Source organism: Centruroides sculpturatus, unplaced genomic scaffold (genome assembly GCF_000671375.1).
Source record: "Centruroides sculpturatus isolate CEXI.00-Female unplaced genomic scaffold, Cexi_2.0 scaffold591, whole genome shotgun sequence".
NCBI lineage: Eukaryota > Metazoa > Arthropoda > Arachnida > Scorpiones > Buthidae > Centruroides > Centruroides sculpturatus.
The window spans coordinates 59,010-75,305 of record NW_019384920.1 but is presented as its reverse complement, the minus strand read 5'-3'; positions in this window follow the sequence as shown (position 1 = coordinate 75,305).

Here is a 16,296-nt window from a genome sequence, read left to right as displayed (position 1 = left end):
AGCTATCAAGTAGCCAAAAATAATGCATTAAAATTAGTTATTTTAAAAATAAAATCTAGATTTATACATGAAAATAAAATGAATAAACTTTAACTAATTTATTTATTATTATTTTAATGTACAGAAATTCAATTTTATTTAGTTCTCTTCGGAATATTGCCATTTGTTGTTTATTGAGGGAGGGTGAAAGGAGCCATTGTTGTTTGTAAAAATGGCAGTGGTATAAAACGAAAATGTAGAAAACTTTTAACCCATTCAGGTTAATGACACAAATACAGACTTTGACTTCCGTCCAGTAATTTTTGGAAAGAGTGAATTTGTCTGCATCACCTTCTTCTTTCCTTTCTTCTCCTTCTATAGAACCAATGCAATTTTTATTACAGCTTCGTTACTCCCTTAACAAATAATAAAATTAATATTTTATTTTATTTAATTCGTCTTACACGTAAGATTTTTCCATAACTAAATATAATTCTAAATGAAATTCTTCCTTTAAAAAAATACGAATGGAAGATGCTGTAGTTAGATTTTTTTTCTAAGCCAGAGGCATCATCTACATAAAGGAGAAAAAAGGGAAGAGCGAGAGAATAATGGAAATTATGTAAAAAGATGCAAGTCGGGGTGAAGTTTTTGGTGGTTTATTACGACAATTTTGTTTCCAGAACACGATTAAGTGAAAAACTTTATGGTTTCACCTTATTCAAGTTAAAAAAAGAGGATGGAAGGGATGTTGTAAAAACTTCAATTATTCGTTGTTTGTCTTGGACAGCCGTGTCAGCTATAAAGTGGACAGTGTATAATGTGCTTTTACGAGATTTCATTTGAAGTCGCTGTCACTCTTTACTAAGCTAAATAATAAAAAAAAAAAAAAAGTGGGAAAAAATATAACAAAATTGGTTAACTCCTTTCTACACTTTAGTGTTATTTATTAATGACAGCGCTTAATCATTTTTCCAAAAAAACAATTTAAGGAGACAGGAAACTAATCTATCTCCAAAACAAAACAGAATAATCTTCTTCACTTATTAAATTTATAAAGTATTTACAAGATTTTAATCTTTAAAAATTCATTTTTAAGCTTTAAAAGTATATAATTATATATAAAATTAATTAATTATTAGTGTTTTAGATAAGGTTTTTATGTAGTAGAATAGTATAAAGTGTGTGTGTATAGACCTATATATATATATAAAGGAAATTGTGGTCATACAAGTGGGTTCTTTTATAGACTTCTCATCATCACCATGTAAGGGCCACAACCATCGACTGAGTAACGTGTAACTAAAATAGAAAACCAAGAATAGTCTGGTTTACATCTACTTCCTGTGTCTCGGCTGCTGTAACAATTCTTATCACCCTTTTTTTCTGTTTAGAGGTATTAAAACTTGGAAACAAATTATCTTAGAAAACGTATTAACGAGGGGGACTAAATTGCATGATAAGTAAATTATTTTAACAATGATTAGTGGAAGTTAAAGTGTATAGAAAGAGAAAGAGAGTATGAATTGCTATGAAAGGAAACGACTCAGTCTCCACCCAAACTGTTTTAATATCCGGATAAGAGGAAGGAACTGTGGACCATCAGTCACCCACATCGCCACCTGCTATAACGAATACATTCGAAAATTCAGCTGTTGTTCCCTTGACCCTTTGTTTAATTCTCATCACCAATTAACGACCGATACAGAAAATGGTTTCGTTCATTCATAAAATTTGTATTTATTTATTTATTTATTCTTCTTTTGTTTTTTATTTTATCCATTTTCATCGTCTCAACTTTGACCTTAATAAAAGGTAAATTAAAATGGTCGCATCGCATAAATCAAAAATTAACATTCAATAAGTACGCTTTGCGTAAGCTATCAAAATGGATTATCGAAACGACATCTGTCGTCTTTAAATCGAACTTCTTTTTTTTATATTTCATCAATCAAAGAAAATAAAAAAAATTGTAGAAAATAAAATTAAAATCGTACGTTATTTTCTAAGCGATGAGTGACAACGTACAGATTGATGATTATAGAGCAGAAAGATAACTATTAAACAAATATATCATTATATACGATCTATAAAAACGATTTAAAGTATATTTTTTATTNTACACATATATTGTATATATATTTTTCACATGCATTTCTGAAGTTCACTAAATTTGATACATACAAAATTTGTGATCATATTTTAAAACTAATAAAAATTTTTTTCAATATAGACAAGTACTAAGTTACTATACTTTATATCTGATTTACTACAATAGTTTCTATACATTATAAAACGTTTTTTATGATATGTGTTTAGTATTGTAGTGACTTAGACATATCAAAATATATATATAGTCTTTTTGTGGGGTGATTAATTGAGGACCACAATTAAAAGAGACATATTGATGGAACAAATATTTTATATTAACAAAAGAAGAAACAAAAAAGTAACAATTTGGCTCAATAAAATCATGACTAAGTTCTTATCAGCTATACAGTTGTCTTAATATTATCCTCTACTTACATAGGTAATTCTAAGTCAGACACTAATACTACTGTTACGTGATTATTTCTAATATATACAATTATTTACAAGTTTATATATCAGGCCAGTTAAGCATTCTCTTTAGTACAATTTCTTAACAGAGTTTGATGCCCTTTGTTATCCAACACGTGGTCGTCACTTGGTGTGGTGAACAAAAACAAATAAATGCAAAAGCAACAAAATGAACTTCTCTCTGAGTTCCTAGGTGCGTTCTTGCATGAAGTATTCGGTGATAAGAATAAAATTTCACTCAATGGGTTTGGATTGTCCTTTGCACATAGCAGTCCAATATCCTATCACTTCTGTTGTATCATCACTATGACCTTATCTCACCTTTAGTTCAGATGGGTGCTCGAGAGTCCATTCTGATTCAAAGAATCCAAATAAAAACGTGCTCAACCATGTGGAGCATGCATAACTCGCGCCATCTGGGAACTTGTCCAATCACGTGATCCTCTTCTTAGCCAATCTCTAGTTACAACCACTGTGACTCCAAAAAGGTGACACAGAACGCACCACAGAACATTACTGTGAACCACTGGGGAAGTAGGAAACCATCAACTCTCCCTTTTCAGCTACAGGTCGTTAAACCTGCTCACTTGTCAAGATGGCTAAATTTCAAATGCGGTCCCAAAGGGTCGGGATTCTTTTTGTCAGGTTGAGTGGAGGAGGTGAGAGGGGTCGTTGACGAGGTGTAGGCGATATGCGAGTAAATGACACCATTTAACAATGGAAACAATGATTTATTAGATTAACGAAAAAATTAACGATTACAAAATCTAACATCTGGAGAAATGAATTTAGTTCGCTAGCTCCTAACTCGCGGAGAGACAGTTTACATTTAATGCTCCATACCTCTAGTATATTTTAACATAGACATTAGGTTTATGCCCTTATTCTTCCAATCGACGCACAAAGTTAAAATCCTCCGAGACTTAATCCTCTTTGACCAGCCGTATTAGAGAGACTCCCCCCTCCCCGAGGAGGGAGAAAGAAGTTGCTTTTATAGCTTCAGGCTGGGGAAATTAGTCAGGTGATCCCCTATTGTGAGAGGTAGAGTTGGTCCTGCAGGTGTGGAGGTTAAAGTTGTTCTCAGGACCAAAACAAAATGATGAATTCAGACTTTAACTATAAACTTTTTGTTTTACAGCAGAGGAATGTCATTGTTCGAGGGTTGAATGTTTATATTAACGATGAAAGTTATAAGTTACTATAGATATTTGGTTCTTTTTTCCAGCAATGTTATTTTAACAAGGAGGCGACAAATTTATTTCACATACATTGAAAATTTAGGAGGAAAAATGAACAATTTTGGCCTTACTCAGAGGTCGGATCTCACATTACACTTAACAAAAAAAAACCTGATACAATTTTCCGTAATAAACGGACGCGTTTTACATAATTTTACAAATTTACTACAATTAATTAACCATAGTAGCAGAGCACTACAGTATTTAAAATTTTCAAATTTAAGCAATTTTATTTTAATGCCTACTATATCAGAAAAAATTAATGTTAATATTGTATAAATCTTAATGGGCTTTTAGTAGAATTGATAATTTAAGTTACTATGTTGAATTAATACGTTATATACAAAATTTATAAGGCTACTACTTAGGAGCTCGTGATACGTACAACGTAGCAGAGACCCTAAGTACAGCATAGGGCCCCACGTTTTTAAATTTATTATTATGTAGTAGAGAGGATGAGTTCGAATACAGCACATTTTTACGTCAGTTTTACAATGAGAAATTGTAAAGAATGTCGTCAAATTTACGTAAAAATGAGCGCTATTCTAATCAATCGAACAGACCTAGTATTTATTATAGAAGAAGAGAAGAGGCCCCAGGTATAATACATAAGATGCATTTCCATGTTATGCCTGTGGCGTCACGCTTTAAAATCTATTATTATTTAGTAGAGGGTGAAGAGTCTTGTAGCTTTTATTATTTAGTATAGTGAAGAACCTCTTAAAGGTTAAATTTATCACCATTTAGTAAAGGAGAGCATCTTATATGCTGTAGTTTAGAGCCTCAGACATTTAAATTTATTATTTAGCTCAGGGAAATGACCTGTTATATGATATAGCTTAGAGATACGCACCTACCATGGCGGTAGATCTTTAACTGTAGTTTGTTTATTGATAAATAAAGATTTAGTAAATAATTTTTTTACAGATAAATAAACTTATTAAGTAAGTAGAACGGATAAAAATATTCTTTTCTAAAGTAAAAAAAAATAATTCAGGATAAAGTTTTCTAACTCAGCAAAACTTTGTTATGTACCGAAACATTTTCGTAAGTGCTGCAAAGTTTGTCTTGGAACCAATTCAATATTTTTAGGAATTATTTTTAAAAATTCGAGATTTTATATAAAAAATATTCTTTAAAAATACTGTATATATAGGATCAAAATGGATTATCGAAACGACATCTGTCGTCTTTAAATCGAACTTCTTTTTTTTATATTTCATCAATCAAAGAAAATAAAAAAAATTGTAGAAAATAAAATTAAAATCGTACGTTATTTTCTAAGCGATGAGTGACAACGTACAGATTGATGATTATAGAGCAGAAAGATAACTATTAAACAAATATATCATTATATACGATCTATAAAAACGATNTTGTCTGTAAAAACGAAAAGTACTTCTTTAGTATACAATTACAAATCCTTTAAAAATTCAATTTATGATTGATGTTCCAGTTAACTAACTTTTGGTCCACCCGTATATTAACTGTGGTACGTTCTGCTTAATTTAACTTAATGGTTAATTCCATAGAATGTATTAACGAACATCGATAGGTTTATCACGCGATATCGCTCTTCTTTCTTTAATGGTAGATTGATTCTTTTCTATATTTAATCTATAATGTCTACAAGCAAATTGATCAGGATCGTCGTCGCCATTTAATGTCTTTTCATACTTCAGAATAAATTTGGCATTTTTAAAACATTTCTTATGGATACAATTTATCAAAATAATATTTTTACATTACTACTCTATGCGGTTTTCAAAAATAAAAAAAAAAAACTACCATCAACTCTACCTAACATCAATATTTCATCACTTTTCATCATCTCATCCTTGTATAGAACCATTATTTAAATCACACAAAAAGCAATAATAGAGCCAATATCTTAAGAAAAATAAATTTAAATTTATAAATATCAAGTATTTTCAGGAATAATTTAAATATATTTTATACACATTTAAATCCTCTTTAAGTTTAATCTTCATCTAAGTGATGGGATTAAAATTTTGTTATCTCCTCATTAGTGAATATTTGTACAGCTTTAATAAGAGTTAATAACATGTCTTATATTTTAATAAGCCACGTTTTAAGTTAGAGATTAGTCTATACAATTGATAAGCAGATAGGATTATCCTTTCACCTGATAATACTATCTGTTAATGATAATTATGAGGCATGTTTATAATTTGTATTCTTAATTATACATAAGATTAATTGATGATAATGATGATAACTCTTTCTAACATTAAATTAACTATAGAAGAGATTTTTTATGGAAACGCTTTGATAGTTTCCTTCCATATTTTACGTTTGTATACCAGACATGTCGGCAATTTGTTTATCAGTTCTATTTTTATGTGTTCCTTCCATCCCAGTCTTTACATTAATAATAATAATAATAAAAAGTGTATAAAAATTTTAAAATGTTTTATAAAATTTCTTTTAAATAATTCCTTACATTTTAATTTATAAATTGAATATTTCACTTTAATAATCATAACGTTTAATAATTATCTTCAATTACAGAACTAATCAATATAATTAGGATAATTGGCAATGTATTAGTTAAAAAAAGAAATTAAAATAAAATTTTACAATTAATTAAAGAAAGATAGTTGTTGCGAAATATAATTAAATTAAAAGACTAATTAGAACTTATAATTAATTAATCATAATTATTAAACTCATTAGAGAAATAAAGTTAGAAATTTTATCAAAATTCAATATTATTTTTTAATTTTTTCCCAGGGAAACTTGAAGGTGGAAACAACTCTTCATCAACAATCACATCATCATTTTATATAATGTTAGCCATCTTCATCATCAGCCTTATCATCTGTTAATTAAAAGGTAATTTAAGAAATCATCTTTATAAACTATCAACTCATTCAAGATAAAAGGTTTGAACAATGATGATATTATGTTCTTCCTTTGCAGAAATAATCCCATAATCCATTGACATGTGCCAAGACAGATGCAACACAAAAATAATGCAGTAAGAGGTGGGAAAAGAGCATTCTTTCTCCTTTTTTTTCTATGAGCAATACCTAAAGATAAAGTCATCACTAGCCTTCAAGGTTCTTCAAGGTATTGCTACACACCCAATGTGGAAGACTAATTCAAAGAACATGTTTGCATGTGTTGCGTGTGTGAGAGTGTGCGAGTGTTTATAATGTATTTAAAAAATACTCTATCCCACAACAATTGACGAATGCCTAAGAGGACATCAAAGTTTTCTTCTGTTTTTTTTTTTTTTACTATATCAAATATATTCTCTATATTATATATTTCTAATATAATATATTTCACGTTTATAGCATCTAAAATATTAAAAAAAATTAATTATATTATATATATGACAAGAAAATATATAGAAATTTATGCTAAATGTATATTTTTCTAAGAAACAAAAACCTAGTCATGCTGTAGTTATATTAATTGACACATACCGGTAATTCGTTCTGTTGTTGGTTTAAATTTGAGCTTTAAAATAAAATATTTGAATGTTTTATATTATTATTATTATTAATATTATTATTATTAAATAAAAGGTGATGTAAATTTTCAGGTTTTTTTTCAAAAAAATAGTATAAGTTTTTACAAAATAAAATTTAAAAAAAAAGAAAAAAAATAATTATATTGTCCAAAGAAAACAAAGAAAAATTGTCATTGTTTATAATTTATGTCAATAAAATATTTATCTGTTGATATATTTGTCTTGGATTTTTATTCTTTTATTAATAAAAAGATAAAGAAAATTAAAATTAATTTAAAATTTGTATTTTTAACATCCAATTTAACACCCAATAATTTTCAAATTGCAGAACAACAGATTAACACTGTCGTCCTCTGACTGTCTGTTTGACTGTCCTTCGTTAATCTCGAAAACGGATATAGATAATTGAAAATCAAGAGCACACATGGAGAGCTTATGGACGATTAACTATATATGAACTTTCGGGCTGGACCGGAAGTCACGTAATTTCTTTTAAAATATGGTTAAAAATTGCAGCTCAACATGGTGATATGTCACAATAACTAAACGATTTTTAATTCAATAATAATTCTTGAAATACAGTGTGGCCATAATTAAAGTTTCCCAATTCAGGGCACTCTGTAGTTGTAACCAAAAACCGGATTGACACCAAAATTTGTATATAGGCAATGGAAATAATGCAAAAAAGGATTTTTAAAGAAAAATTTAGGTCAGAAATTTCCGCTAGGGGCACTTTACAAGAAAATTACACGAAACAAAACACAGTAAATAACTAAATAACGAAGACAAATATTCGTTAGCAGAACTGCAAGGAAAAAACAGCAATCCGCATTGTTTGCATCCGCCTTCAAATTTTACACCTGAACAATGAGGAATACATTGAATAATATTCTTTTACGTGAGTAAACAGCCACTGCGGAAGTCATGCCCCCTTGCGGAACAAATAAATGCGTTTTTGTTGTTTGGTGTATTTTCCTTTAAANTTTTTTTTTTTTTTTTTTTTTCTTCACATTTATGGAGTAAAATTAGCAAATTAATTCGGCTAGAAATACTGTTTATTATTTATTAAATTTATTGTATATATGTATCTTTTTTTAAACGTTAAGCGTCTTCTAAGAAGAAAATTTAGTTTGAAAATTTAAATATTTGACGTATTGATAGACGTGGGTGCGGATCCAAGTATATATTTCCTAACTCTTAGTTTCTTCTTCAGATCTTTTATATACAGCATATATAAAAAAATTGTGTTTGTCTGTTATCTGTCATCTATACTTCTATCCTCTTTGACCGATCTACGACATATTTTTCATGCTTACTCTCTAGAATCTAGCGGAACATATAAGCTACTATAAAACCTCACTCCACCCTGATTTCATCCCTCTATTAACTCCCCGTATTAACCACCCATTAACTTTTTATGTATAATCTAACTCTTGGTTTCTTCTAGAGAGGTTTAGATATTATAATTAGTTTATATACATTAAGTATCATTTATTTAATAACAAAATCAGCTACGTAATAAAGTATAAGAGCGAATAAATTATTTATCTTCATGATGATGACTAAAACTATTCTAAATATTTTCAAACACTTGAATGGTGAGCGAGGACAGTCGAAAACCTTGCGAAGACGTGATGCTATATATAAGCTCGTTCTTTCATATAGAATCCTTTCTACGACCTTGAATATACTTCAAAGTAAATAAATGAAGTTGTTTGTATTTAATTATTTAAGATTTTTAATTATAATTAGTGTTATTCTACTGATTCTATTATTAGTTATCCTATTATCAATAAAATATTTATCTGTTGATATATTTGTCTTGGATTTTTATTCTTTTATTAATAAAAAGATAAAGAAAATTAAAATTAATTTAAAATTTGTATTTTTAACATCCAATTTAACACCCAATAATTTTCAAATTGCAGAACAACAGATTAACACTGTCGTCCTCTGACTGTCTGTTTGACTGTCCTTCGTTAATCTCGAAAACGGATATAGATAATTGAAAATCAAGAGCACACATGGAGAGCTTATGGACGATTAACTATATATGAACTTTCGGGCTGGACCGGAAGTCACGTAATTTCTTTTAAAATATGGTTAAAAATTGCAGCTCAACATGGTGATATGTCACAATAACTAAACGATTTTTAATTCAATAATAATTCTTGAAATACAGTGTGGCCATAATTAAAGTTTCCCAATTCAGGGCACTCTGTAGTTGTAACCAAAAACCGGATTGACACCAAAATTTGTATATAGGCAATGGAAATAATGCAAAAAAGGATTTTTAAAGAAAAATTTAGGTCAGAAATTTCCGCTAGGGGCACTTTACAAGAAAATTACACGAAACAAAACACAGTAAATAACTAAATAACGAAGACAAATATTCGTTAGCAGAACTGCAAGGAAAAAACAGCAATCCGCATTGTTTGCATCCGCCTTCAAATTTTACACCTGAACAATGAGGAATACATTGAATAATATTCTTTTACGTGAGTAAACAGCCACTGCGGAAGTCATGCCCCCTTGCGGAACAAATAAATGCGTTTTTGTTGTTTGGTGTATTTTCCTTTAAAGCGCCTCCTAGCGGAAGTGTCTGAACTAAATTTCTTTTATTTTGCAAAATTCTTTTCCGCATCCTCTGCATAGTCTGTATACAAATTTTGGTGTCAGTCAGCTTGTTAGTTACAGATACAGAGCGCTCTGAATAGGAGAACTTTAATTATGGCTTTCCTGTATATTAAATTAATTGATTAAAATGTTAATTTAAGTATTTTCTATATTTAAACCTTCAAAATTAATTAATTAATAAAATTTTATAGCTTAAAATATATTTAATTTGTTAAATTTGTGTTGAAATTATAATACAAGCGAAACTCAAAACAGTGACCACTGGTGAGTTTCTTTAAAAATATGTTGTTTAAAGGTGGATGTTATTGGAGGTTCGACTGTGATATAAAATAAAATTAAAAATTAAAACATTTAATGTTATATAATTTAAAAATATGTATAAATTAAAAATGTTTTATATTTTGTACTTTTAAACCCTTCAAAATTTATTTATTTATTACAAATATAACTATTGTATATATTTAAATCTCCAAAAAATTAATTTATGCAATTATAGTAAAACATCTCTTAAAGAACACCCCTTCAAAACAGACAATTTTCGTGGTCCAGTATAAAAAAATGTATTTCTACAGTTGGCCCTCTCTTAAAAGGACACAGACACGCAAAATTGTCCTATTGTTGATGTTTCGACCTCTCTTTACGGACACTATCGATTCTAATCAAACCGACGTCCGCAGTTGCAAATCGAATCCTAAACTTAATATTGTATTTTCTATTGTGTTGTTAAAATCGATTTGACTGCACAATTATGACAAAATGAAATTGCTATGTTGGTTAACTTGCCATTTTATGAGTTCACTCAGTGCTTGTTCACATCAGTCTTGCGCATTTTAAGACAATAATTAGCAAAAACAAAGTTTTTCAATGCACTAACAACATACTATATCACCCTTATCTATTCTCAAGCTGTGATGAAAACAGTAAACTACATGTAACATAGCTCCACGTAAATCACTGACATTAAAACAGAAGTTGGAAATTATTGAATATCACAAAACGAGAAAATTAGCAGAAGTATTCAAAATGGCGGTAATTTCCAAGAAACAAGAAGAGGCATTGATATCAAAATGGTAACGAGCAGCAAAGTGGAAATAGCGCTCTCATTCACAGAACAGTCATAGAATGGTTCTGTAGGGTCAGAATTCAGAATGATCCTATATCAGAGTGGATCATACAAGTCAAAAGATCTGAATTAATATAGATGCCACGAACTTCTAATCATCCAATGGATGACTTGAAAAATTTCGAAAAGGACGTAACTTCAAATTTAAAGCCGTTTGTAGGGAATCATCTAGAGTTGATCCTAATACAGTAGCAAAGTAGGAGGCTAATCTTCTTTACAATGCTGTATCACATCCAGAAATCCATCTCGAAAATGTCGAGATTATATTTCTCCCACAGAATGCCACGTCTCTCTCTCAACCTTTCGATCAAAATGTAATTCAAAATTTCCAAATCAAATACAATCAGTTATGAAGCACCATTAAAACGCTGACAAAATAACTTAATGTCTTGGAAACCATTTTATGAATTTCAAGTGTTTCTGCCATCAACAATTCAGAGTTGCTTCTTCAACGAAGGATTTTGCGGCAGCTATTGCGAATGCTGTGATGTCAACATAATCTCGTAAATGCAGCCATTGCATTGTCATAGATTCTGTCATCCCAACTGAGTATAGAAGCCAAGATACAAAAACAACATTTCACCCATACTATTTAAGATAAGGAAACTTTTAATGATGATGACGACAACTACAGAGATGGTTTAAAACCTAAAACACCACCTTTTATGATAATTTATAACTTATTCTAGCCACTAGTGCAGAATGTATAAAACCACTAAACACTAGTCGTGGGTTCGTGCTTCGCCAACGGAGTAGTCCCATGGATTTTCTTGGGTTTTCTTCACGTAATACCTAAATAAGGATCAGTTTTCCATAGAAAGTGAGGCACCCTCATTCAGAAGATCGCCCACGTTCCGTTGCCATATTCGAATAAATCAAACCATACCATAATTTAATGTGTCATGGCGCTGAATGTATTTTAAAATTCGTAAATAAAAACAGTGCAAACCATATTTGAAGAATGTTTCACTTAAAACGTAATTTTCACAAAACCTCTCTCCGACGGACACCTCTTTATAACAGAATTTTCGGTCCCGCAAGTGTCCGAAATAAGAGATTTTACTGTATTTATTGATATTACAGTATTAATTTCTTAAATGTTAAGAGAATTAATAATAATAATAATAAAAATTATAAATATCAGAAGTTTAATTATTAGGCTATTAATAAATGAAATACTTTTTATAAAAGTTCTAATTTAAAAGTAATTTTTAAAGTAAGTAATTTAAATGTTTACACATTGTTATTAAGTATAAAATAATTATTCATTGATGTACTAGCCAATAATTTTTTGAAATATTCGCAGTATTGTTAAACGTTCTTATAAAAGTAAATTATAAATACTGTATCAAAAGTAATTAATTAAATTTTAATATACAGTAGAGCGTCGATTTTCCGAAAGTCAATCATCCGAAACGTCAGTCATCCGAAAGAATTCCAGTCGGCAAATTTAAATTTTCGCCAGTCTGTGGCGCTTCAATCTTTGGCTATGTCTTGGGCTACTCAAATATTTTACGTTTTTGATACTAAATTAACATCTGAAGTATAATTTTTTATTATTTTTATATTTTTCAATATATTTATTTTGTTTGTACAAAATAAAAAAATAATTTTTAACGATACAATAGTCTTTGTTAGGCTTAACATCGACGAAAATTCAACGCGAAGCGACACGCAACGGAGAAAATTTTCGACATCGGATACGTTAAACTATTTTTTCGTACGTAAATCAGTTATCCGAAATATCAGTTATCCGGACAACCCCAGTCCCCAATTGATTCGGAAAATCGACGCTCTACTGTATATATATTTTTTCTAAATTCAAAATTAAAAACAATCACTGTTTAAATATTTATGCATTGAAAGACACCGTAAAAATTTATTTATTGATGCATTAATTTCTTACAAATTATTTATTTTAAACTATAAATATTAAAAAAAATAATTAATTTAAATTTTATATGTTTTATCTAAATTTAAATATTTGTACATTGATACACACTAAAATATTTATTTATTATAAGTGCTTATTAATTCTGTTTAAAATCTCTAATTTATAAAACTAGAAATTAAATATAATTTATATTAATAAATTTTACTTATTATTTTTAAAATTTTAAATAAAATTTAAGCATCTTTATTCATCAGATGTAATGAATATCCTATGTTTTTGATTGTACAATGAAAATAATATATTTATCAGAATTAAAGTGATGAATAATATATAAAATATTCTTATTAATGTAAATAATAAAAACAATAAATTTTATAAATTTATAAGACGAAAACTGTATGCACATTAAAGTGAATATGTAATTCTAAATAGAAAATGTATGATAAACAAATCGAGTTATTGAGAATATATAATTTGTTTAATATTAAAAGCTAATGGGTTTCTATTTATAATTCATGAGAACGATTTTCTTTATATAAGAGATAATTCCCTAATTGACATATTATAATTTAATATACGTTGCCTCTTTCCTAAATAATTTTACAACCATTTAAAATTTCAATAATATCCTTGGATCATAAATTGCTTAATTCAGCAACTAATATTGGAGAAAGATAAACCATTATCTGGAGCAGGAAGAGATGAGATCTCTCCGGATGCAGGAAGATGCTAAACAGTCATTGAATTTAATTAACTGAATAATATATTAAAATTATTAATTTATAATTTTAAAAATATTTAGACTTATTTGGAAAAATATTTATTGCCAGGTAAATTTGCTTTTATGTTAATAGATTGTTTTCTAAAGCTTTTATTTTCTATATCAAACCTTATATTAGAAGACATAAGAAGTTAAAGCAAAGTACTAGCATATTTAAGCTATAAGACAAGCCACAACTTTCTATGGAAAACTGGCCCCTATTTAAGTGTTAAATTGTAAAGAAACGCCTGAAAACGCCACGTGATCAACTCGTTGGTAAGGTGCGAACCTGTAATCAACTACTAGTGTTTTTAACCTTCAACTTTACTCTAAACTACCTAAAGATGAGGGAGAGAGAACGTTGTCCCTTTCCAAACTACCCACAATAAATTATGGAATTCGAATCAGGATCTCTAGGATAATAGATTAGATACTTACATACTGTTATTGATCCATAATTTTACAGATAGAATCCTCTTAAACAATGTTTCTGCCGTCCCTATGATTCCAAGTTAATTCTGTATGATATTATAATCGTCTTTGTGATCTAATAATTATTTTATTACTGGAAAGTTTGCTTTGTGAATTAAGTAGCAAGTCAGATTTCTCAGGTATAACATTTCAGAATTTATAATACTTAAATATAATCGTAAGCATCGTAACAGCATCGCCTGTGTTAGAAGCAAAAATTTCAGATTATCTGATAAAAATTATAATAAATAAAAATTTGCAATGCAAAATTAATAAATAACTTTAAATAAAATAATTATAAAATGTTATTTTTAATTGATTTATTAATAGATTAATGCAAGGCTTTAAGACTATAACAAACCACAATTTCTTTCATCACAGATGAGGCCCTACATTTATTGAGATCAACTAGCTTGAATGAATTATAGGAAAGGACGTTCTGACTCATACACTTAAATTCTTTCCTTCCTGAGACATTAGGGAGCTGTTCAAGTGTTAACTTACATCAGCAAAAATTTGCCCTTTTTGATCCCCTCCCCATCATTGCCAGTCATCAGAAATCAAGGTACTCCCCTCCCCCTAATTATGTCCTCAGGTTAGAAGTTTAAACCATTCGCAAATACCCAGGAATTATTTTCAATTTTGTGATGGCTGGGAAGAAAAATAAAGGACGGGTGTAATCTTACGTCATCAAAGACCCACTTTCTCTCCCTTTCATCGTCAGCAATCGTCAGACACAAACGAATCCCTCCTCTCCCATAAACTGCTGACTTAATACTTGAATGGTCCCTAAGAGAATCTTTTAATTATACCTAAGGTGAGTAAAGAGAACGCTTTGCTCGAAAACGCAGAACATTAGATGAAAATGTAGGACACATATTTTTCTCAGTAAATGAAAATAATAAGTAATCTACTAACAAATACTGTTATAATTTACACCGTAAAATCAACGCGGAAAAAGAGGACATCTGATTATACTAATCATATCCATCTTGAGTTCGCTAAATCCAAAAACAGGACCCTACCAGAAGAGCAAGTTGATACCTTTATCACCTTTGCGACCCATCTTTATATGATAAATTTTGGATTCGAATCCACCGTGCGGCATTTTGATTGAGAGCATTTTATCGATTTGCCATCTCATTTTTATAATAATTTAATTAAATAATACGTTAAAAAATAGCCTGAAATTCATATATACGTTAATGTTCTAACTGAAATGTAGAGAAATAAAGTAAAAAAAATAAATCTACTTAGAAATCATCATTTTAATGAAACACATTATTATGTGATAAATTTAGTAAAATGCAATAAATTTACAATAAAGAATATTAATAATAACATAATTTTAAATTCTTTAATTTAACGGACATTTCGACAATTATATACACTTTAAATAATTAGATTAAATAATAATTAGTTAGATTATTTAAGTAAAATAAATTCGTAAATAACTCGTGGATTTTATATTGAAACCTCTAAACAACGGCCATTGACGGGACCATTAAAAAATGGAGGTTATTTTATATACATTTAAAAAAAAAGTTCCTGAAAAGAATGTCCGCCGTTTAGAGGTGGCCGTTGTCGAGAGGTGATCTTTAATGGAGGTTCGATTCTATTTTATTTTAAACATGAGCATGTTTTTACATTTATTTATGCATATATACGATACGTTGGGGGAGGGACAATTTGCTGATACGAAAATATTTCGGAGGATATGTCACCTCTGTCTCTTATGGATCAACTGTCTTGCTTATAAGGCTCCTAGCGTATATTTATCTAACCGTGGCATGTCCTACTACTTATGTGTCGCCATCTGTTGATTAATAATTCAGATAATAATTAAATTACTTTTATTTTCTGATTAAAATTAAATGATATTTTTTTAATTATGAATTTTTACAAAATTAAAATTAAACAATTTTCATTGAAAGGATAAAAATAAATTAAACATGTAATTTTTTTATAAAAGCTTAGAATTAAAAATTAGAATAAGTTTTCTTTGATAAAAATTTTAAAAATCACGGAAAATACAGTTAGCATTCATCGATAACACTTGTATTGATTATATTTATACTTGATTGTACAGTACTTGCTATTTTAGATCTTAATTCTAGTATATATATATATATA